General features: G+C 41.0%; 1 pseudogene; it reads right to left on the bottom strand.

Moving 5' to 3' along the window:
• Positions 1-9,818: 9,818 nt before the first annotated feature.
• LOC128780825 (olfactory receptor 5A1-like) lies at positions 9,819-10,982 on the bottom strand (annotated as a pseudogene).
• Positions 10,983-20,694: the final 9,712 nt, after the last annotated feature.

The raw sequence follows: 20,694 nt of genomic DNA, 5'->3' as shown, positions 1-20,694 counted from the left end.
GAGGATCACCAAATTAACCAATTAATATAAAGTGGCAAATAAAATGGAACAATATCTCATACATGTGGGGTTTTTTTGTTGTTTTTTTTTTATGAGACACCGAACTGTGAAATCCTGATAGTCTTTTATTAGCCAGGAGAGGGAGACCCATTGCAAGACTAGAGTCACTGAGAAGTTAAAACAGACAAGGCAGGCAGTAGGTGGATGTGGCTAGTGGTAGTGATGATAAGGAATTTAGCATGTACAACTCTTCAGTTTATATTCACAAACATGAGTCTTCATGGCAGCCTGGCTACAAGCCCCTCATCTGAGAGATGAGGAAACAGGACTTCAGCTCCCACTTGCTGAGGTGACCTAGCAAATGAGCATCAGATGAGGGAGAAGGCATGCATGTGTACCTGCATCACTCAAGGGGAGGACCGTTAACCCCTCTCCCACAGTGGTCTACTCAGGATACTCCTTTTCCCACAGCAATTGCCACTTCAGCTGGGATTATTGCTTCAAATATTTTGGCATGCGTATCTGAGAGAGGCTGAATGCATCCAGCTCTCCTTGGTGCCCAGGCAATAAGAACACTTTTCTTCAACACATCTCTTCATCTAGCGGGTTCACAATGTCTTTCAGTCCCTTTTATGTTTGGATAAAGATTATAAAGTTCTGATTGTGAGAAAGTTCCTCTTTGAAGTGAGCAACAAGTACTTCCCAAGTAACTTCAATCTATCACTTCTCATCTACAACAGGAACATTACAGTCTCCTCCCTCCCTACCTCATAAGTTGCAAAAAAAAAAGTCACTTTTTGCTTGAAGAGGGAGATGGGTATTGATGTCCTCCCGTACCCTGTTCAGGAGGAAGACAGTAATCAGAGAGCCCAGTTACATGTGGTCCGACCTCTGACCTAGAGAACTGATGTTTGTTGTTTCACGCTGCTGTATTTTTACTGATTCTTTATGCAGCAACAGGAAACTAATATTCTCATTGCACATTTGATTTGCTTCTCTGTAAAACTACCCACTTCTGAACTTTTACAGTGAATATCCTGATGAAGCTATATCTTTTTAAAGTTCCTTTGTAGAGGAGTTGTCCTATTTGGTTCAGGACATGCTCACTGAGCATCTATTTGATGCCAGGCACTAGGACACAGAGATGGATAAGAAATGAAAACCGGTTTTTTGTCAGAGGAGGAACCAAGATGGCGGCGTAGGTAGACACACTGCGCCTCCTCGCACAACCAGAACTGACAGAGAATCGAACAGCAAGGGGGACCGACACCAAGGAAATAGAAAATAAACATTCATCCAGACTGGTAGGAGGGGCGGAGACGGGCACCGGGGTGGAGAGGACTCACCTGGCTGTGGCGGGACTGAGACTGGCGGAGTGTGGGACAAATGGCACAGGCAGTTGGAGCACTAGGAGACCCTGTGGCCCCACATTCCCACAAAGATAAACCAAGAGGGCCGGACTCAGAGTGGTGGAGAACGGGGCAGGCAGAGCAGCAAGTAGCACCCCGCGGCCCCAAACTCATGCACAGATATACCAGACAAATGGCAGGGAGCGAAGCAGACCCTGCAACCCAGGGCTCCAGCATGGGGAAATAAAGCCTCAAACCTCTGATTGAAAACACCTGTGGGAGTTGGGGCGGCAGCAGGAGAGACTCCCAGCCTCACAGGAGAGGTCATTGGAGAGACCCACAGGGTTCTAGAGCGTGCACAAGACCACCCACTCAGGAACCAGCACCAGAGGGGCCCAATTTGATTGTGGAGGGAGTGATTGAAATTCGGTGGAGACTGGAGCAGGCGCCATTGCTCCCTCTCAGTCCCTCCGCCACGTATAGCGTCACAACCCAGCCACAAGTGTTGCCCAGCCACCAGTGTTACCCCGCCCCAGGGAACACCTAAAGTGCCACCCCTTTAAATAACAGGCACTCCAAGACAAAAAAAAAAAAAAAAAAAAAAAGGCCCAAATGACAGAACACTTCAAAGCTCCAGAAATAATTCAACTAAACAGCAAACAGATAGCCAACCTATCAGATGCACAGTTCAAAACACTGGTAATCAAGAAGCTCACATAATTGGTTGAATTTAGTCAAAAACTAGATGAAAAAATGAAGGCTATGCTAAGAGAGAGTAAGGAAAATATATAGGGAACCAATAGTGAGGCGAAGGAAACTGGGACTCAAGTCAACGGTGTGGACCAGAAGGAAGAAAGAAACATCCAACCAGAAAAGAATGAAGAAACAAGAATTCGGAAAAATGAGGAGAGGCTTAGGAACCTCCAGGATATCTTGAAACATTCCAACATCTCAATTATAGGGGTGCCAGAGGAGAAGAGGAAGAACAAAAAATTGAAAACTTACTTGAACAAATAATGAAGGAGAACTTCCCTCATCTGGCAAAGGAAATAGACTTCCAGGAAGTCCAGGAAGCTCAGGGAGTCCCAAAGAAGCTGGACCCAAGGAGGAACACACCAAGGCACATCATAATTACATTACCCAAGATGAAACAGAAGGAGAGAATCTTAGAAGCAGCAAGAGATAAGGACACAGTTACCTACAAAGGAGTTCCCATAAGATTGTCAGCTGATTTCTCCAAAGAGACCTTACAGGCAAGACGGGGCTGGAAGGAAGTATTCCAAGTCATGAAAGGCAAGGACCTACATCCAAGATTGCTCTATCCAAAAAAGCTATCATTTAGAATTGAAGGGAAGATAAAGTACTTCTCAGACAAGGTCAAGTTAAAGAAGTTCATCATGACCAAGCCCTTATTATATGAAATGTTAAAGGGACTTGTCTAAGAAAAAGAAGATAAAAAATATGAACATTAAACAGCAAACTCACAGTTATTAACAACCACACCTAAAACCAAAACAAAAGCCAACTAAGCAAACAACTAGAACAGGAATGGAACCACAGAAATGGAACTCACATGGAGGGTTATCAAGAGGGGAGTGGAAGGGGGAGAGAGGAGGGAAAGGTCCAGAGAATAAGTAGCATAAATGATAGGTGGAAAATAGACAGGGGCAGGGTAAGAATAGTGTAGGAAATGTAGAAGCCAAAGAACTTATAATATGACCCATGGACATGAACTATAGGGAGGGAATGTGGGAGGGAGGCGGTAGGCTAGATGGAGTGGAGTGTGTGTGGGGGAATGGGACAACTGTAATAGCATAATCAATAAATATATATTTTTTAAAAAGACAAAAAAAGAAAAAAATATTTTACAACGAATGCCAGTTGATTGAATGTTCAATGGTAAAATATTAAAAGCAATATCCTAAGGGTAAAAACAAGGAAAACATTTCTTTATCTTTAAACTAGTTTTAATTGCGTCAAAAAATGTGAGAAAAAACCCCTCACCATCACATATTTTATTATTCTTTTCCTTAAAGATTCTAATTAGTACATCAAAAATTCAAAAAAAGATAAGAGATGTAGGTGAAGATAAAGAAAAGGGAACCTTTGTACAGTGTCAGAGGGAATGTAAAATGGTGCGGCCACTATAGAAAATAGTGTGAAAGTTCCTCAAAAACTTAAAAGTACAACTACCATATCATCCAGCAATCCCTCCTCTGAATACGTACCCAAAGAGAATGAAATCGGGACTTCAGAGAGATGCTTCTGCACTCCCGTGTTCACTGCAGCATTGCTCACAATGACCAGGATTTAGAAGCAACCTAAACGTCCATCAACAGATGAATGGAGACGGGAAATGTGGTATGCACATACAATGGTTTATTATTCAGTCATCGAAATAAAGGAAATTGTGACATTTGAGACAACATCGATGAACCCAGAGAATACTATACTAAGTGAAATAAGTCCATCATAGAGGGACAAGTAGCATATGACTCCACACATAGGAGGCATCTAAAGTAGCTGGACACATGGCAACAGAGGGTAGAATGGTGGGTGCCAGGGGTGGAGGCTAGAGAGCAATGAGGAGCTGCTGTTCAATGAGTATATAGTTCCAGTTATGGAAGATAGATGACCTCTAGAGACCTGCTGTACAACGTTGTGCCTATCGTTAACAATACTGTGTTGTTCACTTGTAAATGTATCAGGAGGGCACATCTCATATTAAGTGTTCTTGCTGCAGTAACAACTTTTTCATTTTAAAATTTAAAAAGACTCAGATATAAGAATCCAGCTGTCTTCTATTAAACAGACATTCATGAGATTTTCAAAACTCTAAAACAATGCTACTTTTTCATGAAATATTTTTGTTTTGAAAAATAGAGTCATTGACTTGGTGTAGTTACCTTACTGAAAAGATTCTTTATGTTAATACATAATCAGTGAAGTAAATAAACAGCAGAGAACCTGTAAGTGATAACTGGCCAACATCTGTCCATATTGTTTGTTGATGAGAGTTACGCATACACATTAGCAAACATACATAGGGCTAAGTTACCACCACACAGCCATGCCCAGAATGGCTATGCCCAGAATGTCATTGAATAATTCATGAGTACTTGCATAGGAAATAGCAATTTCTAGAATTCTGTAGAGAGAGAGAAAATGAAAGATAGACAAAGCAGTGATGTGAGCCCCCTGCATTTTGCCTATTATCCTGCATCTGTTCAGGTTACACAAATTTATCCAAATGAACTCTTCAATGTCTTGCATCCCTATACTGTTGTAATATGGGGGCAGAGGATGGAATTCCCTGCATGTTTCTCTCTAGTCTTTCTGCAACTCACTCATCCTAACCTGAAAATTATCCCTGTAAAACAGAGCTTCTTAACCATGGCTGGACATTAGAATCACCTAGAGCACTTAAAAATAAACGAACCATGCATAAGGCTGTATCTCAAACCAACTATTACATCAGCATCTCTGGGGCTGGGAGCCAAGCCTTAGAATATTTGGTAAAAGTCCACAAGTGTGGTCACACTTCAGTGTGCATAAGAATCACCCTAAGGGCTCATTAATGCACAGGTTGCTGGGCCCTACTTCTAAGAATTTCTGATATAATAGGTCTGGAGTGGAATCTGAGTTTGCATTTGTAACAAGTTCTCAGGGGATGCTGTTGCTGCTGGTCTCAACACTGCACTTGGAGACCATTGCTCTGTAGAATAAATGAGTTAAGTGAGGGTTCATTACTGGAGTATAAACAACTGTTTTTGAAAGTCAACAGACTGGTTGGATGTAGCTCACATATTCTAGAGGAGGAACACACTCTTGTGCTATTGAAGGAACACCGCAGTCTTTGACAGAACTTCAGATTAAGCTAATGCTTCTAAGGCATAATGTTATAATTTATTTCTATTAGCCCTTTAAACTTTGTAGAACTGTGATGGATTTTCTTCATGTTGGAAAGAAATCACACTCATAGGGCTAAATGAGAATTTGAAGAGGTGGTTTCATTCATTGAAATAGCATCATCCTATTTGAAGGGAGGAGGGGTGTGTGTGTGTTTAAAAAGTCTTCTATCATAGAATGAGAAGCAGAGTTTGAGTTTCTCTAGGCTAATAGCTTCCGTTAAAGTGGTAAAAACAGTCAGGTGTCTTGGGCATCACTGTTTGTCCTTATGCCTTGTGCTGAACCATCCTCAGGGGCCACAGGATGCAGAAATCCTGAGACAATAAAGATGTTGGGAACTAAAGATGTTGCTTTCAGTAAAGTTAATTTACTGTAGGCCTATCATGTAGAAAATGGTGCTGTGATTTGTAATGTTTATAGTGACATATTAGAAACCATTGCCCAATGTAAACCTCTTAATGTAACAAAGGAAAGGATGTCTTCTCATCTTTAATAGTCATTTTTTCTTTATTACTCCTTGAAATTAGGAAGGAAGGAAGGGAGGGAGGAAGGAGGGAAGAGAGGAGGAGAGAAGAAGGAAGAAGGAAAGAAGTCCATATTTAAAATTCAAAGAACAAAATAACCCACTTACAAGGCAGGGCATGCAGAACAACAATGAGGAACACTTAGTTCGTCACGTCTTAAAGTTTGTCATATTTCAGGATTTGGTAGACGATGGGCTACTTCTCTTGCACGTTGTACCATTTAACTTCTAACTCTACCCTTACATGAATTTAGTCAGATAAAAGAAGCTACATATGAATTAATTGTCGAATTTTACTGAAATCCTGAGGCAATATGACATGAGGTATGACATGATTTTTCCATTGACAGGTTTGCATCTGACATGCTTTATTTTTTAATTTAATTGTTTATTCTATTACAGTTGTCCCAATTTTTCCCCTTTGCTCCCCTCTGCCCAGCCCACTCCTGTGGCCCACAGTCAATCCCCTCTCTCTTGTTCATGTCCAGGAGTCATTCATACATGTTCCTTTACTATTCTCTTCCCCTTTCTTCCACTGGTCCCCTTTCCCTCCACCTACCTCCAGCTGTCAGTCTGTTCCATGTTTCCATGCCTCTGGTTCTGTTTTTCTCATAAGTATATTTTCTTCATTAGATACCAGTTATAAGTGAAGTCATATGGTATTTGTGCATCTGACAGGCTTTAGACAATGATAACTTTCGGTATTCAGTATTATAAATACCTACCCTTTTCTTTATCTGTTTTAATAATAGTAATAAATATTTATTGAGCACTTACTGTCTACTCATTTTTTCTAAAACATACACTAATCCATTTAATTCCCACAGCAACCCAATGATAACACAAGCTACATAAAGTTATGGGATTTTCCCAGGTCTCCAGTGCAAATGAGTGACCTACCTGGGAACCCACTCAGGTTGACTGGCTCCAGAGCTGGGCATTTAGCAATCACTCCATCCTGCAAATTTACATTAAAAGTGATTGTCTCTTCTATCTTCATTTTCCTAGTCATTAGCATTCTAGTATTTAATTAAATTTATAGATTGTTTAAAGATTGAAGATTTTTTTGAAGAATAAATAAGAAAACAATACAACTAGGTCAGGGCAAAGGTTACATTGGCTCAGAATCCATTGTAGCTAATGTATGTCACCCTTTTCGTCAACTATTACAATGATCAATAATCCCAGGTCTGCAGTCATGGCAGTCAAGGACAAGTTCTAATATTTCAAAAAGCTACTAAAATTGTATATTTATGCAAAATGACAACATCAAATTGCTTGGGAGGAAAATTACATCAGCTCCTTCTGGCTACTCTATTTCAGACTAAGCAAAAGTTTCAACTATCTCTGATGAACATACATGGGAAAGTAAATGAACTGCTGAGAAGCAGAGCATTTTGGCTCCACCATTTACCAACGTTATGATTTTTGGCAAATCACTTCATCTCTGTGTGACCCATTTCTTCATCTGTAAGGGGAGAATGATCATCACTTCATAGGATTTGTTTGAAGACCTATTTAAGTATGGTATGTAAAGTAGGTAATAGAGTACTAATCACATGGTAAGCCATCAAAATGAGAATTTGAACAATAATGATTGTATCATAAATGTATTTCACTAACTACCGGTCTCTTACAAAGGAAAAATGGATTATTTCGTGGTAAAAATTTGTGATTCCTTGGCCCAATTGGTGAGCTGTCAGCAAACCTCGATGCCCTCTAGTCCTCATTCCACCTGCTTGCTAATGCCTCAAATTCCACCTTAGATGTTTTCCTGATGTTCCAATAGTTTGGTTCCTGTTAAAATGCAAATAATCCTATTGGGTTAGGGGAGAGGAAATATGGTTATTGTCAGAAAATAAAATAGTCATTGAACCTGAATGCATGTCTCTGGGCTAATGGCATAGGAAAACAGGGTTGTGAGAAGAAGGCAGAAAGACAAATTGAAGAAAGAAAGCTATTTCTATTTTACCCACCCAGGTTTTCTTCTAGATACTCTGACGGGTATGTATTGTAGAAATCTGGGAGGTGCTGCCCCACGGCTGCCTTTTGCTGTGTCTGAATCCTGACCAAACTCTGGTGTCCAGATGAGCATACAGTTTTCCTAGGAATTAGAGCATACGGACATCATATAAGCATTCAGGATGAAGACGTTTACGTCCCCTAGGCTCTGTGTCTTTCGCCATGCCTTCTACTAACCACTGCTACAAGAGAAGTACTTCCAAGTAAAGATTCTCTTAAATGTTTCCTTAGGGTCTGTTGTGCAGAGAGATGAGGCAATTAACAGAAAGCACTGTTTTCAGTTAATTACTCTCCAGAGTGATGGATGGAAAAACCAAATGGAGAAATTCTCCCAGATGATTCCTTTTCTCCATACTCCCAGTGCTCTCCATGACCTACTTGAATCCAGTTTCGTCTTCCCTTTCTAGACTTTGCAGAATCACATCAGGGAGGGACTCTCACCACGGAGTGACCATATCATTCATTCTCTAACCTGGGCAATTTTGGTCATGAGAAGGAGACTTATTAACGACCATGTCAGGACAATAAGTAGAATTGTCCCAAGCAGACCATGCTCCACTCTCACACAACATTTGAGGTCTTTATCAGAATAGTCACTCACTGTGGTTTTGGTGCCTATGTGCTCAGGCTTTGGAGAGAACTACTTGGGTTGAATTCTGACTTAATAACCTTTACTTCATCTCGGTGTGCCTTGGTTACTTAGTAAAATGGAGGTTATAGATACCACAACTACCTAAAAGGTGATAGTGAACTTAAATGAAATAATACCTGTCCAGTGCTTGGAAGCACTTATTATTACTAATATTGTCATTATTGTAATTTCTCTATTATTGCCCTCATATTTTTACAAAACTGGGGTCATGTTATATCTTCTCCAACTGGGATTGAATCTTTGAGGGGTTCCTAGTACTCTCTTAATAATGTCTGTGTGGTTCTTCTTGGCTTGGAAACATGTGGACTAAACAAGTTATCTGTTTTCCACACACCCAATATGTGATGATGGAACGTGGACAGGATAATGGGAATAAACACAGCTATTTAGAAAGCAAAAGAAGAGGAGACATATAATTCATGAAGATGAAAGCAAGGACGTCAGAACCATGAGGCAAGCTGAGCTCAGATTCCAGGGATACAGGTGACAGAATCCAACTCTAGCATGTGAAGTAGAAAAGAACTGGGGATGGGGTCAGGACAATAAGCGACTCAAATATCCACATAAGGCCAAGAGTGAGACTGACCTAGAAAGCAGATACGCCATCAGTGTTTCTAGGGCAAGCACCTCTTTCTTGACTGTTCCTTAAACCAGGTGGCCCCACCCAGTCACTAGGAGGTTCAGGCATGAAAATTAACCTGATGACACTCCATTCCCTAGGTCTTCTCACTGGGACTCTGCAGCATTGTTATCAGCTGGGTTTGCCTCCTATTTTTGGCCCCAGGGGACATTATGATTCCAGATGTGGGATCCTTGGCTCTTCTCACACATAGTTTCCAGGTGCCCTATGGCTCTCCTGGCTCTGAGTAATCATTGCTAAACCCAGCTCACTTAGGATTCTCAGGTTTTACTCCAGAGTCAGCATTCCTGGTCAGTATCAACCATTGAATTTGTATGAATCAATGGCAAGAAAAACATAAACGTTGTCCCGAATGGTGAATGGATTGACATGAACTCTGTAATATTGTATAAATTTCTCAATCGAATGCTTGTGGTCCTGTGGCCATGCCCCAGTTTGTTCTAAGGCATAGTCTCCTGAACCCACCATCTGGTGCCATAAAGCTAAGGAACGTTATGAAAAAGCACATCTATTTTCTGTTGCAGATGATCCAAATTAAAACCCTATTGATCCATGACAAGGAAATGGAAGACAACAAACTGCTGCTGAACCTAATTTTCCAGGAGACATGTACATTGGGGGTCTTATTTGAAATAGCTCCTTTAACTTATTATTCAGAGTCTGTGAATCACTTATTATTGTATTATGCCTATTTACATATGGCAAAACTTAAGACTTCTTAACTCAAGGAACTAAATGACACAAAAAAGACATCTGCTTCTTCCTCTCCTTGAGTTTTTTCAATGCATCTTTGATCCCCTGGTTTCCCAAACTATATATGATAGGGTTCAGCATGGGAATCATGGCTCCATAGAGCATGGGCACCATCTTATCTTGGTCCCATGCGTATCCAGCAATAGAATGAAGGTATGAGAAGAGACCAGAGCCGTAAAAGAGAATCACTGTGGTCAGATGACAGGCACATGTGTTGAAAGCCTTTATCCGCCCACGGGTTGAATGGATCTTCATAATAGCAGTAACGACGTAGCCATAAGAAACCCAAACTGGCTGGGGTGGGGTGCAGGGATGGGGAGAAAACGCAGACATTTGTAATTGAATAATTTTTTTAAATGGATGATTATTACAACCTCTGTAAAAAACACATTTTGAAATTGTTAATAAGAAATTATCACTACAAAAAATTTAAAAATTAAGCAATAATGCTGAAGAAAAAAAAATAGGAAGAGCTGATATCCCACCAACTGCACACCCAATTACAAAGTTTACTACCTGGCTGAGGAAGGTACTACAACAAGACAAGACCAGCAAGGCTGGCAGGTCACAGAAAAAGTGGTTCATGACTCATGGCCCACAGAAATAGAGCTGGAATATGGAAGTGGTTGGGACCAATCCCGTGAGAAATCCACCAGCGTATGCTGTAATGGCCATCACCGCCCAGAGTATGGCAGACATGATGCTGGTGTAGAGCAGAGGGTAGGAGTTGGCAGCATACCAGTCATATGCCATGGCTGCCAGGAGACAGCACTCAGTGCCTCCCATCCAATGAAGAAGAAAAACTGAGCAGCACAACTCACACAGGAGATGGTCTTCAGGTCTTTGAAAAAGTCACAGAGCATCTTAGGAGTCACAGAGGAGGTGTATGAGATATCGACAAAGGACAAGTTACCAACGAATAAATCCATGGGGGAGTGGAGTTGCGGCTCCATCCTGATCAGGACAATAAGACCCAGGTTCCAAGTCAGTGTCATGAAATAGGTCCCCAGGCACAGCACAAAGAGGAAAATCTGCAGCTCTGGATGCTCTGAAAATCCCAAGAGGGTGAAATTGGTCATCATGCTGATATTCCTTCCCATGGTGTGTGTCCTCTTTCTGCTGCCTTCAGAGCCCCAAAGGGGGATTCCTGTGGCCAGGGAGATCCAGGTGAGGAAACCACTTCATTGTGTCATGGAATCATAAAGTCCCTAAGTCAGAAGAGACTGGGAGGCAAAGGTCCTACCTCTATCTGACGCAGAATTCCCCTCTACCACATTCATCGGGTCTTTCACAGGGTTCATAATCACCCTTTCCTTGATATATTTTTTTTTATGGAGAAGAAACATTCCCCAGAATAGCCTGACATTTTTGCATTATCTGGGTCATCCCCGTCACTGTCAATGTCACCACTTTACGAGAGGAAGCTATTAATAGAACCTGGACTACATACCCCCTAGTTTTCAGTTGCTCCAAGTGTTGCAGTTGACTTACTGAGCCTCTTGAATTTATTCTAGATACTCTGTGCTTTTCTTTAAAGGAAAATAAATATGTCAAGAATTTAAAAGCCCAGGGAGACAATTTTGTTTTTCCTATCATCATAGTTTGTTCTGCATGGAATCCAGGTGTTCTTTCTTTTTAAAGCAGTAGAGCGAAACACTTAGAGGTGTGAAAAACTAACTAAAACTCTTTTTAAAGATTACAGAAAGGAGTAAAAAAACTTTCAAGACTGTGAAATGCTAATACTCATTTTGCACAAATACGATCAACTTATGGAACACATGGCACCATGTGCTTTTGGAGCTAAATGCAGATGGTGTAGAAAGTAATACAACGTTACTATTTAGTTCAATATATCCCTCATAATACATCCGGAGGAGAGCAAACAGACAAATCACAGCACAGTGGGATGGGGCTCCCTGGATATGGGACATAGCAGGTGGAGGCTCCCGAGAGGAGGAGGGGTCCAACAATGAGTAAGGGGTTACCAGAATGAAAATTTGACATGTGAGGAAGTTGGGAGGTGGTTGGTTCAGAGAGGTTCACATTAAAGATGGAAAAATCTCGAGAGAGCATAGGGTTTGAGGAACCTTAGAAACGTCAGGGAGGTGGGAGCCCAGGAGTGTTAAGAGGGGATAACAGAAGTCTGGTTTTGAGAGACAGTGGGAGGTGGACAGATTGAGGAAGAGCTCCAAAAGCAAAGATGGGAGGATGTCTGTTTACCTGTTTCACATGTATACAATCACATATACTGTGTATGTAATTGTGTATATTCTGTGGATAACTGCACATGCTGCATATATAATTGCATATATCTGTGTGCACATTATATTTAATGTCAACCTTCTCTCCACTTTTAGACCTTAGTCCCCCTTTACCCTGTCCTGTCCTCTTCAAAATACCACCTTCTACTAGTGCGTATAATTAATTGGTTTGTTGATTATCGATTGTCTGCCTCCTTCCACTCCAATGCATTAAGTTTAATGAAGACCAGGGTTTATAGGAATTTTTGTCTCCTTTGTTTATTAAAGTATCCCGAGGACCTCAACCAGTGTCTGCCACATACTAGGTGCTCAATAAATGTTTGTTGAATTAATATTATTATGTTAAAGAGTTTGACACTTCTTCTATGGACAAGAAAAGTTTTGTTTTTGTTTGCTTTTCACATTTTACCTGCATCTTTGTAAACAGGGAACTAGGTGTTGAAGACGGGTTTAACAATATAACGGAGAGCAAAGTAGAAGTGTAGAAGCTGTGTAAAAGATCAATGGGAGTGCAAGAGATGGACTAGGAAGCTCAGAAAGTTGCTTCAAAAGCCAGGAAGAAAGCCTGTGATGATTTGCAGTGAGACAGGTCGATTTTACAAAAGTGCTCTCTTGAGATGTGACAGCACCAGTCATTCTGACGAGAAACTGTACACGGCCAGACAGTTACCCCAGGCCCCACACCTTTGTTTTTCATATTTACAGTTAGCATCGGATGTGTATTTTAGGAAGACTTATCATAATTCTTTTCTCTTTCAACCCCAAGAATCTATCATATCTACTCTACTACATTTTAAGAATATGATAAAAGCTGAAAACCATTTATTTTATGATTATTTAAGTGATTTTTTCCATTTGTTAATAGCAGAACATTTTTAAAAACAAATTTTTTTGCAAAATTCCAGGACATCAATTCAAATCCACTCCCCTCTGGTTAAAATCAAGCCTTAGGGAGAAATAATGCAGGTTATTTTGACTTAAATTATCTGGAGACAAATATAAAATATGTCATATACTCTGTATTTCTATGTATATAGAAGTAGAAGATATAGAAGTCATGTAAATGGACATAGAGTATATGAGTATGATATAGGTGTGTGTTAGTTTGCATGGTCTGAGAAGCACCACCAGGAGCTTTTACAGCGTTTTTGGGGTTGGCAGCATTTTCACATCCTTTTCCCATCTGGGGTCACCCAGCACAGGGCTTTGATGTCGGACAGAGCTAGTCTCTCATCTGTACACCAGCACTCACTAGCGGTGGGGCCTGGGTCAAGCCGCCACATCACTCTTAAATCCACCTCCACTGCAAAACCAGAGGTAATACCAGGACTATCTCATAGACGGTGGGAATTAAATAACTCACATGACGTTTTGAAGAGAAAAAACATAACTTTTATTACTTAAACGGTAATCAGCACTGCTAGGACTTGACCCCAGGTTTCTTCATCCCCAGTCCAAGGTCTGCTCTCCACTGCACTGGCTGCCTAAACCCAGGTGCCTGTACTTGTATGTCATAATAATGGCTGCAGTGACGAAATGTCCCCTACTTATGCTATTCCCAATATGTATAAAACCTGTTGGCTTATTGCATAACGTTTATCACACTTTCTATTTACTTTTGCTTGCCAACTTGTTCTGTCTGTATTCTTGACCATAAAGTCTGGGGAAGCATTATAACCTCAGTGCCTTGCACAGGGTCTGGTACATGGTAAACATTACATGATATTTTCTGAATAAGTTCAGTTTACAACAATTCCAAAAGATAGGCACTTCAGACCAGAAGCTCACTGAGGTTATGACAACCCAAAGAGTTACTAAGTGACAGAGCCAAAATTTACCTAAGCCTCAACTCTTTGATTCCAGAGCCCATTCTCTTTCTTGAATGCTATAAAAGAGTATGTCCAGGGGGCTAGGAAGTCCAGAAGACCATGTTATAGGTGTGACACAGGTATGACCTTTTCCCCATTCCAATGGACTGAACAAGATTGGAAGCTGAATGCTTAAAATCATTGTTCAAACAATAAAATAAATGAAGATAAAACCATTGTAAAGAGTCTCCTTCTCCTTAACCTGGTCAAGTTCATTTATATTTTAACAAAGCTATACACCAAGATACAAAGGATTGAGGTTCTAATGTGGTAATTCTCAAATTAATGGCATATTTGAATTACAGGGGATAATTGCAGTTCAGATGTCTTTGTAGGGTATGATGAAGAAAATCTAGAAAGACTAGTCTGTATGGAAAAGAATGTGTTTTCTGCTTGCATCCATTCCTTCTTATGTGTTACAGTGCTATCCATATCATAGGTGCCCAGTGACTATTTGTTGACTGGTTAAGTTTAGGGTTATAAAATATTTACTATATAGACACTGTAGGTTTGCCCTAACCCAAACACTACTGAACTGGTTCTATTTTAAAGACTGCATGGATGTCCAGAAATTTCTGGGAATATACATAAAATAATAGGATACCAGAGGTAAAAGCCAGTTAACATAGACTTTCTCCACTATTGACAATAAAACTAAAGCCAAAAGAGAGAGAGAGTGGATGTCCGAAGACTTGGTTGGGACAAGAGGTGAAACCAGGACCTGAATCTCATTCTCCAGAAGAAGCTCCTTCTGCTTTACCCTATTCTAAAACCTGGGGTCTCACTGGTAACTAGAGAGGATCTAAGGAAACTAGATCTTTTTAAAAAATACTACAGGCAAACTCACACATGCACACATTTATGAGTCTAGAATAGCATAAAAAGCAAAAGCCTGAAAACTAAAAAAGAAAATTCTGAATTAATTCTTGTTCCCTCTTTTTTCTATATGACCTTGGGTAAAATTCTTTGCCCTTCTGAATTTTAATATTCAAATCTCCTGTCTATACAATACCTTAGCTTAGGTAAATACTTTTTAGTACACATCCTTCATTCTTTCTTTCCATTTTTAAATAGCAGAACATTTTTAAAAACAAAATGTTTTGCAAATTCCAGATTATCAAGTCAAGTCCAGCTCCTCTGGTTAAAATCAAGCAGTCAGAAGACAGGACGTTGGCACCAGGCCTACTCCACCTTCCCCTCCTTGGAAAGTTTTTCTAACTCACCCATTCTGTGACTCTAGAATTCACCAGCAACCACTCCTGAGGAAGGGCAAAGGGCACACTCACCTACAACTCCTTAAACTCTGGGTTTCAGTCACATGAGTAATACTGGAAGCTTGGAGCAAAATCCTCCTCTTCTGGCACCTGGAGCCCTGGTCTTTGCCAAAGAGATACATAAAATTTAGATGTTGTGAGTTTAAATTGGCCGCCAAGGGAAGGGCCTGATGGGCCTTTAAAGGAAGGCCACCTCTCTCCTAGGTACCATTGGGTCTCTCTAGGTTTTGGGCTATGACATGTCCCAGGGAGCACGGACTGACAGTTTGACTTGATGCCTGGGCTGGTTGGTAAAGAGGATGCCAACTTTGGTTGGGTGCAATTGAGTTCCACTGGCGCTGCTTCGACTATATTCTTAGTCCTTGATCTGGTTCCAATAAGATACCCCCAGAGACAGTGAAAGCCAAGAGTGGCTTTTGGCCTCAAAGTATATAATCATTTCATCAACTGCAATTACCTTTGTAAAGCACTGGATATTTTACAGAATCTCTTCACTGTAGAAATATCTTTTGCATGACTTCAAGAGTTGGAACTATGACTAAATGAGTGAAAGAAGGAAGGAAAAAGGAGGGAGGGAGCAGGGGGAGTGAGGAAGAGACTGTAGGAAAACAATAGAAGAGTCTAAAAGTAGAAAAAATATTCTGGAAAAGAATAAGTTCTCCATCTCTGGACTAAGTAAGTAGAAAACAGTACACTTGACAGTGATGATTTCGCTTACATGTGGAACCTATAAAACAAAACAAAACAAAACAAAACAAAACAGAACAAAAAACCTCAAACTCATAGAAACAGAGAACAGAGTGGTGGTTGCCAGAGGTAGCGAGGAGGGTGGAGGTGGAGGAAATGAATGAAGTGGGTCACTAGGTACAAACTTGCAGTTATAAGGTAAATAAGTCCTGGGATATAATGTACAGCATGGTGACCATAGTTAATGATAATGTATCATTATTTGAATGTGGCAAAGAAAAAACATCTTAAACATATTCATCACATAAAAAAACTGAAACTGTGTGAGATGAAGGATGTGAACTAACCCTACTGTGGGGTTCATTTCACAATACATACATATATCAAATCGTTATGTTGTGTCCCTTAAAGTAATACAATGTTATATGTCATCTATAGCTCAAGAAAGCCGGAAAAATAAAAGAAGTAGACTAGGGTATGGGAGAATAATGGGAGGGGCAAATGGGGACAACTGTAATTGAACAACAATTAAAAAAGCACAGATAGTGTGCTCAATAGAAATAAAAGATGAAAACAGATGCTTTAAAAAGGAAGAAATAGACTACCAAAAAGCGAGTGTGAACTAGTGAACCTTATAGGTTCCTTAAAATTGTCAGACTCTATGATTCTGTGAAATAAAGACAAAGAGAAGAGACAGGTGAGCACTACATTTTTGGTAGTGTGGATGGGGCCTTCATACACCTGATCTCATAATATTCCTCAGAGAAGTTCACAAAAGAAAGTATTCTTAAACACACTTTTAGTAGAGAAAAATGGAATTTCTGAGAGGTGTCTGTCAGAAAGATCACGACAAGAACAGAGTTCAATTCAGGCCTTCCAGAATCCAAAGTCTATGCTCAGCCCTCTACACCCCACTGCCACCCAAAAGGACATAACAAATGGGTGTCAATGGGGGAAGGAGGAAAATCACTGGATAGACCTCAACTTTCCAAAGATCAATGTGCAGGGAGTTTAATAAAATAACCCTTTGCTGTTCGACTAGGGCCAGATGTCCCTTATGTACATGTTTGTTTATGATTTATCAAATATCCAACTTGGAAAGACTTGAGCTCTATTTGTGTGTCTTAGGGAGGGACATGCAAGGAACAGAGGGAAGTGGGCATTGTGCAAACCCACAGGACACTGTGGCATCTTTCAAGGGTCTGAAAAGGATGGCAGCCACACCCTGTTGATGTTGGCAGCCCTTCAACTTGCCTCCAAATGGGAAAAATCTGCAGTTTCCCTTCTCTGCTCCCAAACCCCTCCTACCAGGGCCATAGCCTCTTTCTCCAGGTTCCCAGCTCTTGGCCTTATGCCTACATGTTGGGTCTCTCCAAGGTTTGATATACAAGAAAGGATCACTATAGCCAGTGAGGTGGTTTGTATGTGATTACCCTGTGCTAGATTGAAAATAATAAAAACAAAAACAAAACAAACCTCTTCTTTCTTACTCCTTATTGCAGGATGAAGAATGTAAGGACAGAATGCTATGAGATTGTGGTGTTTTTTAAAATTCCTACCCCTCTCCTTCCTTCACTCCATTCCTTCCTTTTCCCCAAAGCAAAATTTCAGAAAAGCCTCTCTTTTCCTTTCATAGTGCAGAATATAAACATCATCAGGAGAATCAGTGAGGCCTCCTGACATCTCCACCCCAAATCCTCTTTGTCAGGCAGTTTTAACATAATAGTTCATGATCTTCCAAAATTTTCTAACAGGTCTTTTTGCCTTCAGACTCCCTTCAGTAAAACTCCCCCTCCTTTACATGCAGGTGGAGCTCCCTAAAGCACTGATCCAGTCAAGAGGTTCCTGTCTTGAGAACAGTCATTAGTTTGTCATGCTTCACTAACAGCCTGATGGCTTCCAAATTCCTTATCTTGATCCTCAAAGCACCCCCAGTGCTGCTTGTAAACATGGCATGGAACTCAAAAAGGGCAAAAAAAAGGAGAAAAACAAAAGGACATTGGATGTGGCAAGAAGGAAGGAAAGTGAAATCTTCCCAGCAAAGTTTCAATAGTTCATCACAGATGGGGTATCTGTTGTGGTGTTCAGGGGGAGACAGGAGAAAGTGAGATGCCAGTTTAGCAGTGAAAGAAAAGAAGGAAATGGAAAAATAGGTACAGCATCTGGAGATGTCAGGTGAAAGAATTCTCAAGACTTGGGAAGCTGGAACAGGTGTGGAGGCTTAAGGAAAGGCCACACAGAGATGCTCTGAAGCAGAGGTTCTCAGCCAAGGCTGCCCACCAGAGTGCAACCAGTCATTGGCACAACCAGAGTTTAAGCCTGTGCCTCTAATCTCCAGGGACAAGGGAAGGCTGTGTGACAACACAGAGGCAAGCACTAATGGGAAGAACAAGGAACCCAGAATCAGGAAACGCGGGGCTTCAAATAGGAGGGGGTGACTCAGAGGGCAAAGTTATAGGACTTCATACTTTTGCTTAAAGCTAGTCTTCTCTGTCTTTGCCCAAGGTTGTTTTTACCTAATTGAAAATGACATAGAAGTGTATTCATTTTCCTGGATCCAGTGTAATGAAGAAAGTGGTCTCTGAAATTTACTCTCAGTCTTAGAATAGGTTTATATACCAGCATGGAAAAAACCTAGAAAATAGTTGCCCAACCACATGTGTTGTGCAGATGCGGCCTTCCGCACACAGTGTCTATTGTCTGTTTTTTACAGAGATTCTGGTCCTTCAGTCTGGTTCGGGTGATGGGAACGTGGAAACTCTTCTGGGAAGCCTCACTGCTATCCTGCAAAGAGAGCCCTCTCAAAGCCTTTTCTACAGAAGCCTTTCTGAGACCAGGAACACTGACAAGCACGGAGCCGATGGGAGTCACATATCGAATTAACTCTTGTGCATTGCAACACGGAATTGTCCCTTAAGACAGATGTGAAAATGACCCAGAGCTGATGTGACTTGCAAACTGTACAACCACCCTGAACTTCCTTGATCTTAAATATAGCATTTTGTCATCAGGGCTCAATCCCAAGGCAAAGAGGCAGCTGTGGTTGGAAGCAGGAAGGTAGGTTGATTAATGTTCACTGGAGAGGGCTATCCAGCTGGATGCCAGATGGTGGAAAAGGCCCCATGTATGAGAAGCCAAGTGAACACGGGACACATCATTCTATGGTGACGTTGATAGCGTAGGGAAGGAAGAGAAGAAGAAAGGAGAAGACAGCTAAGGGTTGGCAAGTATCTGTTTATTTTACTGAATCATTAATTCATCTTGAAAATCTAAAATTAGTCTTAAAATTCTGTCAAATATGGTAGCTACAAAGATGAGGGGCAGGGGACCCAACAGGTCTGTCTGTGCAATGCCCATGTGATCTCTCTGATTAAGGTCTCGAGATATCATTTCCTCAAGCTGATCACCACTGGGTTTGGGAAATCAGCTTCAAGACCAGATGTCAAGCTCAATAATGCAGGAACTAAATCTCGGTAGACTTCACCTCACTGTGATTACTTCACTCCTCTCTATGCTTCTATGTCAACATTTTTTTGGCCCTGTTTGTTTAAGGGCAACCAGAAAGATAAATCAGATGGTGTAAAAGTTAATGCCCCTCCAAATTCCCTAGCTGCACACTCTCTTGACCTCTATACTTCCACTGACTTCAAATCCTATGCCACCCCACTCACATGATTTGGCAGCCCCACCCCAGACCTCACCATAATGGGAAAGTGCTTAATTTTAAAACCTCAAACTCTGAAATTTACCTTTACCAAAACTTCCTGTTTTACTACTACACAACTCAGTACATCTATGTTTGGTAACTTCTTGCTCCTCAGGCCCACCCAAGTTCATCAGTCCATCACTCTGGATCTAAGTGGTTCCTGCCCTCACCCCTCTTTTCTGGATTGTAATTCCCAGACTTAGATCGCCAATGGGATCAGCTACTTAAATATGTTCTCCAGTCCAACAAACTCATGTATTGCTGCATAAAGTCCTTCCTGAGCTTCGTGTTGACTCCCTGTATTACTCCTCACAGCCACCCCAAAATAACCTTTCTATTTTTAAAAACTTTACTGCACTTCAGTTACAGTTGTCCCTCATTTTTCCCCATTGCTCTCCCCTGCCCCATCTCGCATAGTCCCACAGTCAATCCCCCCACTGAATGTCAGAGTCCATGAGTCTTCTACTCATGTCCCTTTGCTTTCCTCTTCCCCTTCTTTCCCACACTATCCCGACACCCATCGGCTGGTCACTCTCAGTTAACTCTTTATTTCCAAGTCTCTGCTTTTATTTTGCTCATTTGTTTGTTTGTTGATTACATAACCTTTCTTGACACCCTCAACTGGATATGACTTCTCTCTCTTCTGAACTCCCATAGCTTCCCGATATGACTCACATAATAGCTATTCATCTACTTCTATTATTTCTCTTTGAGGCCTTTAGGGTTTTCATTTCTTATGCATCTCTGTGTCCTAGTGCCTGGCATCAAATAGATGCCTAGTGACCATTTTCTGAACAAAATTGGACAACTCTTCTACAAAGGAACTTAAAAAAAAAGCTTTATCCGGATATCACTGCAAAAGTCCAGAAGTGGGTAGTTTTACAGAGAAGCAAATTGAAATGTGCAATGAGAATATTAGTTTCCTGTTGCTGCATAATGAATCTGTACAAATACAGCAGCATGAAACAGCAAACATCAGTTCTCTAGGTCAGAGGTCTGAACACATGTAACTGGGCTCTCTGATTACTGTCTTCCTCCTGAACAGGGTAC

Source organism: Desmodus rotundus, chromosome 5 (genome assembly GCF_022682495.2).
Source record: "Desmodus rotundus isolate HL8 chromosome 5, HLdesRot8A.1, whole genome shotgun sequence".
Classification (NCBI taxonomy): domain Eukaryota; kingdom Metazoa; phylum Chordata; class Mammalia; order Chiroptera; family Phyllostomidae; genus Desmodus; species Desmodus rotundus.
The sequence above is the reverse complement of the archived record's forward strand: the minus strand, read 5'-3'. Positions and strand labels throughout refer to the sequence as shown.